This window comes from Akebia trifoliata, chromosome 12 (assembly GCF_017979445.1).
Source record: "Akebia trifoliata isolate Shusen 1 chromosome 12, ASM1797944v1, whole genome shotgun sequence".
NCBI lineage: Eukaryota > Viridiplantae > Streptophyta > Magnoliopsida > Ranunculales > Lardizabalaceae > Akebia > Akebia trifoliata.
The window spans coordinates 3,149,263-3,162,179 of NC_141386.1; positions in this window are offsets into that span (position 1 = coordinate 3,149,263).

Below are 12,917 nucleotides of genomic sequence, written 5' to 3' on the forward strand. Positions count from 1 at the left end.
AATTATGCTATCATGACTAACTTAGTAAGATTTTAAATCTTACTAATGATCATTGGGCTCACATAGATTATCAAATTAGCAATCCAACAACAAGACTTTTCGATTTCATGGAAAAACTTAGACTAAAAATAAAAAAGAGTAAAAACACTTTTAAGCTTGATTGTAGGTATTTAAAGTTGACGGCTACCGTACTCCTAAATTTAAAACTAAAAATAACTGTAAAAATTAAAATTGATGACTTCCGTAATCCAGAACCACAACCCTTTAAATTTCATTCAAAAATTCAAATCCAAAGATATTAAAATCAATTTTCTTTTCTAACTCAATCCAACATTTTGAAATAAAATGGCAATTGATTTTCCACCTAACTCACAAACTTAAAAATAAAATTTAATGGTGAAAAATAAGTTTTCTTTTACAAATGTATATATATGTAGTTCATCTAATTTTGTCGTTACAACCTTGAAGTATCTGATCATGTCTTTGGATGTCACAAGGTGAGCTTAAGGACCCTTAGTAAGGGTGGAATCATTATTTAGTGGGAATAGTTGGATTTTTAAAATAGCGAAGGGTATTATTGAAAAAAAAAAGTGTTAGACAATGCTAACGTCCACATGAGGTCTTGGACGTTAGCATTCCCCATTTACTTTAATTTGTCTTTTATTCAAAAAAGTAATGTAATAAAATACTTAAATGTTACTAACATTTATTATGCAAATAAATATTTATTGGGTAAAAGACCAATACACCTTTATAATTTTTACTAAAAGATAAAACGATTAAAGAGATTATTGAAAAAGAAAAGTGTTGGAAAATGCAATGAGGATGAAAGGTGAAAGTGAACAAGAACGAAAAATTATAATCCATTATTGGTTTGGTGGGAGACTAAAGCAATGATTCCACCGTCTTGTGCAGTGCTAGGCTAATAGCTTATGATGCTTTTTTGACTTCTATAACTATTATTTAAATTATTTCTAGTAAAGCGGTCATCATCTCTTTTCTTGAGAGTTGTCATTGGCACTCCAACTTTTACTTATTAATCCTTAATTACAAATAAAGAATTTTTCTCAAAACGTATACAACTTTTGTCCAAATTCCAGTTTCAATACTCTGTTTGTTTTAATTTCAAAAACATGTATTTCGAGTGAATTTGTCCTTTTTATAATCAATGAATTCACTTGTACATCCAAAAATTCATAAATATTAAAATTGACAAATTCACAAGATCATAGATTATAAAAATGATAAATGCGTAATTAGAAAATTAAAATGAATTGTGTACCTAACTCAAAAATTTTAGCACACAAAATGGAGATTCACCATTTAAAAAAAAAAAAAAATTTAATAATTTTTTTTAATTTTTAGGATTTAAGATTTTATTTGAGCCTAATCATAATTGTAAACAAATACTACAATTGTGAATGACTGTTATAATGTTTTGTAATATTAAGATATAATTTGAGGCAAACCTCTCTAACATTTGAATGATGAATTTTAATATTTAATTAGAGTATGATAAATAATTTTAAAAATTGAATTGTAATAAGAAAGAGTTGGGGTGCCATTAGCGCAGTTTTCTTTTTTAAAAATTTTAATTTTTTTGAAAGGGACGTGTGAAAGACGTTTGAAAGTTCTCACAGTAGCATGTGGTGTGTATTGCACCGCAAGATTGTACCTCACACCCTGACATGTGGTGTTTATTGCACCGACAACTCTCTATTATTGCACCGACAACTCTCTATTTTTTTACCAACACCACTGAGGTAGAGATAAAGCAACCACCAAAGATTAGGTTTACTCTCCATACTAGACAAGTAAATTTTGATTTGAGAGATTTACTGGGCAGGCCTATCTGTAACAATTTTATTACAAAACTCCCTTAGTTCGTGAGTTTGCTATTAAACAAATCTTACTTTATTAATCATGCTACCATTACTGACTTAGTAAGATTTTCAATTTTACTAACGATCGTTGGGCTCACATAGATCATCCAATAACAAGGCCTTTTAGATTTTATAAAAAACTTATGACTAAAAATAAAAAAACCCTTTAAGCTTGATTGTAGGTATGTAAAATTGACGACTTCCGTACTCCTAAATTTAGAATTAAAAATAATGGCGAAAATTAAAATTTATGGGTTTTGTAATTTAAAACCACAACCCTCTAAATTTCATCGAAAAATTCAAATCCAAATATATTAAAATCAATTTCCTTTTTGAGCTCAATCCAACATTTTGAAATTGGACGACTACTGATCTTCCACCTAACTCCCAAACTTAAAAAAAAAAAAAAACAATGGTGAAAATTAAGTTTTTTTTTCAGAAATTGGACATCTAATTTTGTTGTTACAACCTTGAAGCATTTGATCGATACAAAACGATGAGAGGTATTATTGAAAAATAAATAAATATTGGACAATGCAATGAGGATGAAGGGTGAAAGTGATCAGAACAAGAATGAAAGATTACCATCTATTATTGGTTTGGTGGGAGACTAAAGTAATGATTCCACTGTATTGTGCAATGCCAGGCTACTAGCTTATGATGCTCTTTTTTACTTCTATAACTATTATTTGAATTATTTCTAGTAAATTAGTTATTATCATCTATTTTTTCTTTTTTTGAGAGAGAGCTATTATTGACACGCCAACTTTTACTAATGAAATCTTAATTAAAAGTAATATTTTTTTCTCAAAACGTACACAACTTTTGTCCAAATTCTAGTTTCAATATTCTATTCATTTTAATTTCAAAAATATGTATTTCGAGTGAATTTGTCACTATTATAATCAATGAATTCACTCATATATCGACAAATTCATAAATATTAAAATTGACAAATTCACAAGTTCGAAGATTATAAAAATGACAAATGCATGTTTTGGAAATTAAAATGAACTGTATACCCGACACAAAATTTCCAGCAGACGAAATGGAGATTCACCCTTCTTCTATTTTTTTTTTTTAGTAGATTTTTTTATTTTTAAGATTTAAGATTTTATTTGGACCTAATTATAATTGTAAACAACTATTAAAATTGTGAATGATTGTGATAATGTTTTATAATATTAAGATATAATTTGAGGCAAATCTCTCTAACATTTAAATGGTAAGTTTTAATATTTAATTGGGGTATGATAAATAATTTTAAAAATTGGATTGTAATAAGTTGGGGGTGCCATGCACAGTTTTTTTTTTTTTTAATTATTTGAAAGGGATGTGTGAACGACGTTTGAAAGTACTCAGTGGCATGTGGTGTCTATTGCACCGCAAGATTGTACCTCACATTGCACATCCTGACATGTGGCGTCTATTGCACCGACATCTCTCTATTTTTTTACTAACACCTATGAGGTAGGTAAAGTATAGGTTTACTCTTTATACGAGATAAGTAAATTTTGATTTGAGAGATTTATCGGGCAGACCTATCTTTAGCAATTTTATCACAAAAACCCCCTCAGTTCGTAAGTTTGCAACTTAAACAAATCTTACTTTATTAATCATACTACCATGACTAACTTAATAAGATTTTAAATCTTACTAATGATCCTTGGGCTCACATAGATTAACAAATCAGTAATCCGACAACAAGGCCTTCATGAAAAAACTCAGACTAAAAATAAAAAATAAATAAAAACCCTTTTAAACTTGATCTTAGGTATTTAAAATTGATGGCTTTCAATACTCCTAAATTTAAAATTAAAAATAATGGTGAAAATTAAAATTAATGGCTTCCGTAGTCCAGAATCACAACCCTCTAAATTGCATCGAAAAATTCAAGTCCAAAGATATTAAAATAAATTTCCTTTTTGAGCTCAATCCAACATTTTGAAATAGGACGGCTATTAATTTTCCACCTAACTTCCAAACTTAAAAATAAAATTTAATGGTGAAAAATGAGGTTTTTTTTTTAGAAATATATATATGAAGTTCATCTAATTTTTATCAGCACCTTATTGTTACTTTCACCTCCTCTTTTTTCTGGTCACTCTCATCCATTTTGTCCTTTCCTTTTCCTTTCTCTTTTCCTCATCTGTTATCCCTTGTGTCGTTTCTTCAGTCTTTTCCCTGATGCTTACCCCCTTTGTTGGTATTTTTTTGCATCTCCCTGCCTTTGTCATATTACCGATATCGGCCACCATTGCCTTCTTCATGGTTTCAACCCCGGCGGTTGTGGTGATGGTTGTCTCGTAACTCTAGGGAACTGCCTGGATAGAGTTATAGGGGAATGGTTTGGGTGAGCGTATGGTCATGGGGGGTGGATCGGGTTTCATATTGAGAATGAGAGGAGGTGGTGGTGGTTTGGATGGAGTGTATGGGATGACGAGTGGTGGACGTGGAGATGAAGTGTATGGTATATGGAGGGGGGGTCGAGTTGATCCTTGTGGACATGGTGGCGTGTAGGGTATAACAAGGGGAGGCCGGGCGGGTCGTATTTTGATGATGGGGTGATCCGTAAGGTATGACTAAAGGTGGTCGAGTGGTAGTATCTTGATGAGGGGGATGGATGGTGAGGTTGGCCATTCCGAAAGGTAGCTGTGAATTTTGTGATGGATTTGTTGCATATTGGTTGACTGTGTTAATCGCTGACATCTTTGATTTTTGGGTTAAGTGGACCCTGATTTTTGTTCCGACGGGTGCTATTAGATCTGAAGGATTGAAGTCAAATTCTTCGCAGATGACATTTACCCTGTGCCCACTCCCCTCCCCGTTATGAGTAGGTAGGGGGTTTTGATTGATGTTCTGTTGTTGGGGTGGGTTGGGAGGTCCATCCAGGATAAAAGCCTTCTTATCAATTAGATTCTGCACCTGATGTTTGAGCTGCCAGCATTGGTCTGTGGAGTGTCCAGGTGCGCCCATATGAAATTCACAAAACAAATTTGTTGTTGTACCCTGGCCCTTTAGCAGCCTCAGGATTTGGCGGACGTTTTGCAAGATACTCACCCTTGAGCAAGATTGGCAGTAACTTAGATAATGTCATGGGTAGCCTGGTAAACACTCTATTAACCCTGTTCGGTCTTGCTTGTTGATTCTGCCCATATAGTGGTGCCTGCTGGTTCTGTCCATATAGTGGTGCCTGCTGCGTTTGTGGAGGAACTGTCCGGAAGTGATTCTGCGGTGCTGGAGCCCAAGCAGCTCGAGGTACTGGCGCCCAAGGTGCCTGGGGTGCCTGTGGCCTTTGAGCTGGTACCTAAATGATGAGAGGTTGGCTGGGTTGTACATTATTGACCTGGGTATCCTCTTTCTTCTTGACAAAAGGCATTGGTTTCTTCTGTGCTGAAGTCCCCGCTGCTGCACTCAAGGCTGTAAAGTCAAATATTAGACTGGTTCGGATCCCGTCCTCGACCCGGTCTGCTACTTGAACTAAATTCGAGAATGTGCCTGTAATGTGTCCAACCAAATGAGTGTAAAAGGCATGTCCCAGTGTTGAGATAAACGTAGTGTTCATCTCCTGTTCAGTCATTGCGGGCCGTACTTGTGAAGCGGACTCCCGCCATCTCTGGGCATATTCTTTCACTGTTTCCTTGTGTTTCCTCGTCATCTTAGCCATATCGTTTCGATCCAGACCCACATCTGTATTGAACCGGTAATTGTGCCAGAACATTTCAGCCAAGTCCTGCCAACTCTTGATGAGTTTATGGTCCAATCCTGAGAACCACTTGAGAGCCGGTCCTGTCAAGCTTCTTTGGAAAAGTTGTACCAGCAGTCTGTCATCCTCGTCGTATTGGCACATTGATCCGCAATACAATTTGAGGTGTGACAGAGGACACCCAACACCATTATATTTCTCAAATTCTGGGCATTTAAACTTAGCCGGCAGCTGTGCGTTGGGATAGAAGCATAGGTCCCTGAATCTTGTTCCTCCCAGAGTATTTGTGCCCTTCATCCGTCGCATTTCTTCCTGGAGAGATTCAATCTGTCGGGCCATTTTGTCGTCGGTAGCACTCTTAGCTTCGGGAGCCCTAAAGTCGCACTCATCATCTGGGATCATCACTGGAGGTGGTTGGTTCTGTGGTATATAGAGCGGAGGACCCTGATATATTGGCACAGTAGGAGGTGGGGTGGTTTGTTGTTCTGGTCGTATTTGCTCAGGGGGTTCGGGATTTGACCCGGATGCTTGATGCTGAGTTGCCTGTGCTTGCAAAAAATTGGTGCTACTCAAGACAGCCGCCAAGATTTGTTCTTGCCTTTTCGTTGTTTCTAACAGCTTTGCTATCATTGCATTAGCTTCAGCCAGTTCATTTGTAGCAGGTGGTGGTTCATCTGAGTTACTCATAGTTGATGAAGATGATCGGAGAAAGTATGGAGGCTTCTCAGGAAGTTTGTACTTTTTTCGTTTGGCCACCTGTGGGTACAGGAGACCAAGTGTTACTATCTTACTCACAAAAAAAGGAAAATGCATGATGTTTTATTAGGTCCGGTAATTATTATGGGATGGTACTCAAAAAGGGAGATTTAGTTAGGTGAGCTTGAAAATACGGTTCGTCAGCGCGGAGCTGGATTGTTTTTTAGAGAAAATGATTACATCAGCATGAAGCTGGCATCGACACGGGGTCGGTAAAACGATTTGAAAAGAAATTACATCAGCACGGAGTTGACATCGACACGGAGTCGGTAAAACAGTTTGAAAAAAAATTACATCAGCACGGAGCTGGCATCGACACGGAGTCGGTAAGGAACTCACATCAGCACGGAGCTGGCATCGACACGGAGTCGGTAAGGTATTTCGAAAAGAAGTTACCTCAGCACGGAGCTAGCATCGGCACGGAGTCGGGAAAACATTTTGAAAAGAAATTACATCAGCACGGAGCTGGCATCGACGCGGAGTCGGTAAGACATTTTAAAAAGAAGTTACCTCAGCACGGAGCTGGCATCGACACGGAGTCGGGAAAACATTTTGAAAAGAAATTACATCAGCACGGAGCTGGCATCGACACGGAGTCGGTAAAACATTTTTGAAAAAGGTAATTTCATCAGCACGGGGCTGGCATCGACACGGAGTCGGGAAGACATTTTAAAAAGAAGTTACTTCAGCACGGAGCTGTCATCGACACGGAGTCGGGAAAATATTTTGGAAAGAAATTATATCAGCACGGAGCTGGCATCGACACGGAGTCGGTAAGACATTTTTTTTTTTAAAAGATAATTTCATCAGCACGGGGCTGGCATCGACACGGAGTAGGGAAAACATTTTGAAAAGAAATTTCTGAGATAAACTGAGTTAGAATAACCCATATTTTTGGCAGCCCCCAATTCGGTTCTCTGAAATCATCGTCGGCCAGGCGGATCTCCAAGGAAGAGGCGGCGCACAATGACAATCTTAAATCACCTTGTTCCCTGAATAGACGTAGTCTATCCCCCTCGTATCAACAGGGTAAGATCTTTCTAGGCACCGACTTTGATCAAGGACTGCAATTGGTGCTTTGTTAACATCTTTTTTTATTTTTTATTTTTTGAAAAAGTTGAATGATTGATTGGTTGTTATCTTTATTAGATCATAGATGGATCATGAACTTGATTCGCTATGGGTCGTGGACTCGATTGGTTGTGGATCTGAGTTGTGGACCCAGTTGAAGTGGATCTGGGTCATGCCCAGTTGACATGGATCTGGGTCGTGGACCCAGTTTGATTGGATCTGGGTTGGGAACCCAATTGGAAATGGATCTGGGTCGTGGACCCAGTTTGGAATGGATCTGGGTCATGGACCCAGTTGGACATGGATCTGGGTCGGAGACCCTGTTGGAAACGGATCTGGGTCGTGGACCCAGTTTGATATGAATCTGGGTCGTGGACCCAGTTGGACATGGATCTGGGTCGTGGACCCAGTTTGATTGGATCTGGGTCGTGGACCCAGTTTGACATGGATCTGGGTCGTGGACCCAGTTGGACATGGATCTGGGTCGTGGACCCATTTTGAAGTGAATACTCAATGAAGGATGGGTTTGATTATGATGAAGATCGATAGTGAGCCGCGTTGGACAAAATCCGTTTGGAGCGGGATCGATTATGAGTAGTAGGCCCTGAGTTTTATAATAAAGTGAATCATTTGATCATTTTCAAGCTTTAAAACTCAAAATAAAAAAAACTTCGAGAAGAAAAGTTGTCAGGACTGACATAAGGAACACAATGAAAAAAAAAACAATTTTTTTTTTTTGGGTCCGTTTTTCAAGCATGGACCTAACACTTTTTGGCTGGTCCGTGCTTCAAGTACGGACCAGAACATCAAAATTTTTTTTTTTTTTTTTTGGGTCCGTTTTTCAAGTACGGACCTAACACTTTTTTGCTGGTCCGTGCTTTAAATACGGACCAGAACATCAAAATTTTTTTTTTTTTTTTTTTTTTACACTGGTCCGTACTTCATGTACGGACCAGAACATCAATTTTTTTTTTTTTTTTACTGGTCCGTGCTTCATGCACGGACCTAAGAAAATTTGCCCAGTCCGTTTTCTAAGCACGGACTTGACAATATTTCTTGAGTCTGTGCTTCAAGCACAGACCAGAACCTTTTCTGGCCTTCCAACCTTGCTCTGTTTTTTATCCTCATCCCATTTTGGCCCGAAATTCTTAGGTTTTGAGGCACATAGCCTCTGTTTTTTGGCTTGGGCCACAAAAATGTCACTTTTTTTTTTTTTTTGATGTACATGATAACATAAAAAAAAAAAGATTTCCCCCTTTTACCTAGGGGGACATATAAACGAGAATAAGATAAAAATCCTTAAAATCTATACAACTTGCCTTTGTGGGCTTAAAAAAAAAATTACATCACATATGAACATGGGATGGATACGGAATTGATTTGGTAAGCCTTAGTGTCCTTTGTCTATTAATTATGCTTCGATGCATGCGGTTTGTAGGTAGTTTTTCGGCTACCCATTCTTCAAACCTTGATGGACACCGAAGTGCACACATCTTAGGTTGGTGAATGGGGTGGATGTTCTCCTCCCAGCCACCCAAAATAGCGATCTCGGGGGCTTGAGAGTACCGGCATCCGGGGTTAGAAATTTAAAGAGGAGGGGGGTGGCTTATGCATAGGAGTGTGAATCGCATGTGCAAGTGCGTGCATTTTTTTAAATGTATCCACCCTTACATCCCTTGTCCAAAAATAAAAATAAAGCAAAATGTACACGTAAATAAATATTACAACCATTCCTATATGAAACTTGTAAAATAAAAAGGAAAGAAAGAAACAAGGCAAACGTTAGTAGATAAACCAAAAGGAAACAAACATTTTTTTTTTTTTTTGAAATAACCGAATCAAGGAAGAGGGTCGGACCCGCTAGTATGTACTCCCCAGTGGAGTCGCCAAGCTGTGGACACGGGATTTTTAATATTTTTCAAACATCCCTCCACTTTGGGGGTGTTTTGGAGTCGCCACCATTCAAATTGATAAAAGGGTGTGAATGGTCACCCGATGTCATGTTTTTTTGAAAATCATACATTTTGTATGTTTGATGACTCTCGTCGGATAATGCACGTGGCCCAACCTCGATTCAAGGTAAGGGGGTCCATTTATGGAGTAGGGAAGGTGTTAGGCACCCTACTCCACCCACCATAGGTGGTAACCTCGAATTCGGTTTTCTTAAAATAAAAAGGAAATAAAATCGAAGAAAAACTTGATATGTGCCCTCAAGTGTGAGGGACTTTCAATGTTGGTTTCAATCATTAAGGGCACCCTTATGAAGAAGGGGCCCTTTGGTGATTTAACCCATGGGGGTGTGTGCAAGTGTGTAGGAAAGGGGAAAGTAGAAGAGGGGATATAGAGGGGGTGTTCCTTTTGTTGAACCCACCTTGTCCCAATCTTGATCTTCAAGGCTTTTCTTGATGTTCTTCTTTTGAGTTGACTTGGACTTGCTTGAGGTTGTAGAAGATTGAGTTGAGTTGAGAGTGAGGTGTTGAGAGTAGAGTAGAGAATTGTAGTTTTTTGGAGGATTTTTTATCAAAATTTCATTAGTTGTGGTGAGGGGAGAATGGAGGGGTTTTTATAGAGGTTGGGAGGTATTTTAAGGGTATAATAGGGTGAAGGATGAGAATAGTGGATAATGGCATGGGTTTTAGATGAAAAGAGTATGAAATTTGAGATGAAAATGATGGTAGTTTTGTAATGAGGGAAATGGGTTGTGTTTTAACCCAAATTGTTTGGATCTTACTCAAATCCATTTGGGTAGAGTGTTTGGTGGGGTGAGATGAGTGATGGTTGATGGGAGGAATGATGGTGTAAGGGAGTTGTTTGGAGAAGGAGTGTTGAGATGGTTGAAGAGGTATGGTGTTTGATTTGGAGAGATGAGTAGTAATTGGTTTGATTTTGAGAGGATTGAAGGGATGATGACATGTGGCAAATGGAGGGATGAAGAGATTCGTTGATTGCTGGTGGTTGGCTGCTTAGAGAGAAGAGTATGGGGGTGCTGTGGGGGGGATGGGTTGAGGTGATTTTGTGGGAGTATTTGAAGGGCGTGATGGTTGAGATGTGGGTGGTTGATAGTGTTAGAGTATGTAGGGTATGGGTTGAGTTGTTGGTTGTTGCTGCTGAGCGGATGGGGGATCGGTTAGGGTGTGTGTCGGGTATGGGTGGTGGTCTTGGTGGTTGATGCTGCGCGGATGGGGCCTCGGTTAGGTTAGGGTCGGGTTCTGGGTTGCGTTGCTTCGATGAGGGAGGTGGGGCCTGATGACATGTGTCATCTCTTGGTGATTGGTGGGCTGATGCTGGGTTGGATTGGATTTGGGTAGTGAATTGGGCTTTGGGCTTTAGTAGTAGATTGGGTAGGGTTTTGGGCTTAGATAGGGGATTGAATAGTGATGAGGATGGACTTGGGTTTAAAAGGAGTGGTTGGGCTTGGGTAGCATAGTATTGGGTTGAGTTGATGTGAGTTGGACTTGGGTAATGGGTTAGGCTTAGGTTGGATTGGGTTTAGGAATATAGAATAAGGTGGTTTGGGTTTGGATAGAATAAAGATGGGTTTGGGGCTCATATCGGGTTGGTTTTAAGGATGGGGTGTTTGGGTCCATGGTCCACGTGAGTGGCATTGGGCATGCATCGAGTTTTTTGTAAGTTTGGGCTTGGGGAGGGCCCATTCCAATTTTTCGATTTTTTTGGGGTATTTTGCGTCGAGGGCCCGCTCAAATTCGGGTGTCTACACACCCTGTAGACACCCCATTTTTGCACTCGCCTGATTAATCAACTCGTCAACCCGATCGCAACGGTTCCAAATGATGGATGTCTATTCCAATGTTTTATTTTGTTACCAAATATGTTTCAGAAATCCGGATGAGGTATCTCGAACTGAAAAAACTTAGAAACCACACTACGTTAAGAAAATACGACCCTAGAAACATAGAAATCATCATCTTGTAGACCAAAAAGAAGCTTCACGATAAAAATTACTAAAAATGATCAAATTACCAAAATACCCCTAACATCAAAACAACCCTAGAGCCTACGTTACGATTAGGAAAACTCATTCAAACACATAAAATAACAAATTGAAACCAAATAAATCATTTCGCAAATTTTCACAAAATTCGATAAATTATGAAAATGCCCCTCATAAAATTCACAACCATTTCATACAAAAAAACTTCATAAATGACAAAAACCAACATTCCCATTGAATTCCTTATGAAAAACTGATTCCAAAACATCCTGAAACATTGAAAAACGACTTAAAACGTAAAAAAATCCTCTCCGAGGGCAAAACGGTAATTTCACAAATTTAATAATTAAAAATTTCAAAATTAATAAATAAAACATTAAATAATTTAAAGTGAAATATTAATAAAATTAATTTAAAAATTTTAACTAAAAAATCGACCAATCAGGCTTTCAGGCAAAATTGTTGATGGTTGCCAGGATATTTATTCAAGGACCCCTCCATCTGGGGGCCCAAAGTATTAAAGATATAATAAAAGGGGGTTCTCCAAAATCTAGTCAATCAAGTAAGACTAAAGTCAATATATTAAAAGTCAACAAAGAAAACTAAAGTCAAAGTATTAAAGTCAATCTCATAAGACTAAAGTCAAAACCTTAAATCAAAACCCTAATCTAAACTAATCAAGTCAATCTCATAAGATTAAAGTCAAAACCCTAAAGACTAAGTCCATCTCATAAAACCAAAGTCAAAACCCTAATTAAAACCCTAAAAGAAACCCTAATGCTTCTAAAAAAACTTTATAAAAAGGAGCCTCCATACCCTATTTTCGTATCAAAGAAAAAACCCTAGAAAAAGTAGGTGAAGAAGTCTCCACAACCTTCCCAAAACCCTAATTTTAAAGTCCCAACTCCTTACCTAACACCCATACTTCGATTTTAGCCTGAAAAATACCTAGAAACCCTTCAAAAACACCACAAAATCCATAAAAAGTTCGAAAAATCCATATCTAAGAAAGAGATACTTTGCCTCCGAGATCAGAAATCAGATCCGGAGACAGAATGAAGCAAGGAGTACGGTACAAGGAACGATTTTATCAGATCTGAGGGAATAAAATCGTTGCGCTCGAAAAAGGTGAGTATTTTTATTTTTTTATTATTATTTAGGTCTTGTTAGCAATGTAATTTTATTTGGGAATTAGTAGAAACCGACGTTTGCCGGGCGGGGTTGGTGCCTAACACCTTCCAACCCCGTAACGTGATCCCCGGACCCGTATTTTTCTTTCATAGATTAGTTTATTTGCCTTTTAGAGTCAAAATTCAGTTCCTAGACCGTAATAACTAGGTGGTGACTCCCAAACCTCAAGGGTCAAAAGCGGATCTGCGCACTCTACGGATCGAGGGCGCTTTCACACCCTTAAATTAATTACTATTCAAGTTTGTTTTTTTTTTTTTTCCACTTTACATCCCATGGAAGTCGGTTCAGAATTTTCCTATTCAAAATCCTAAAATCTGAATCTAATTAGTATACCATCAGAGCCATTTGGTGTCTAAGG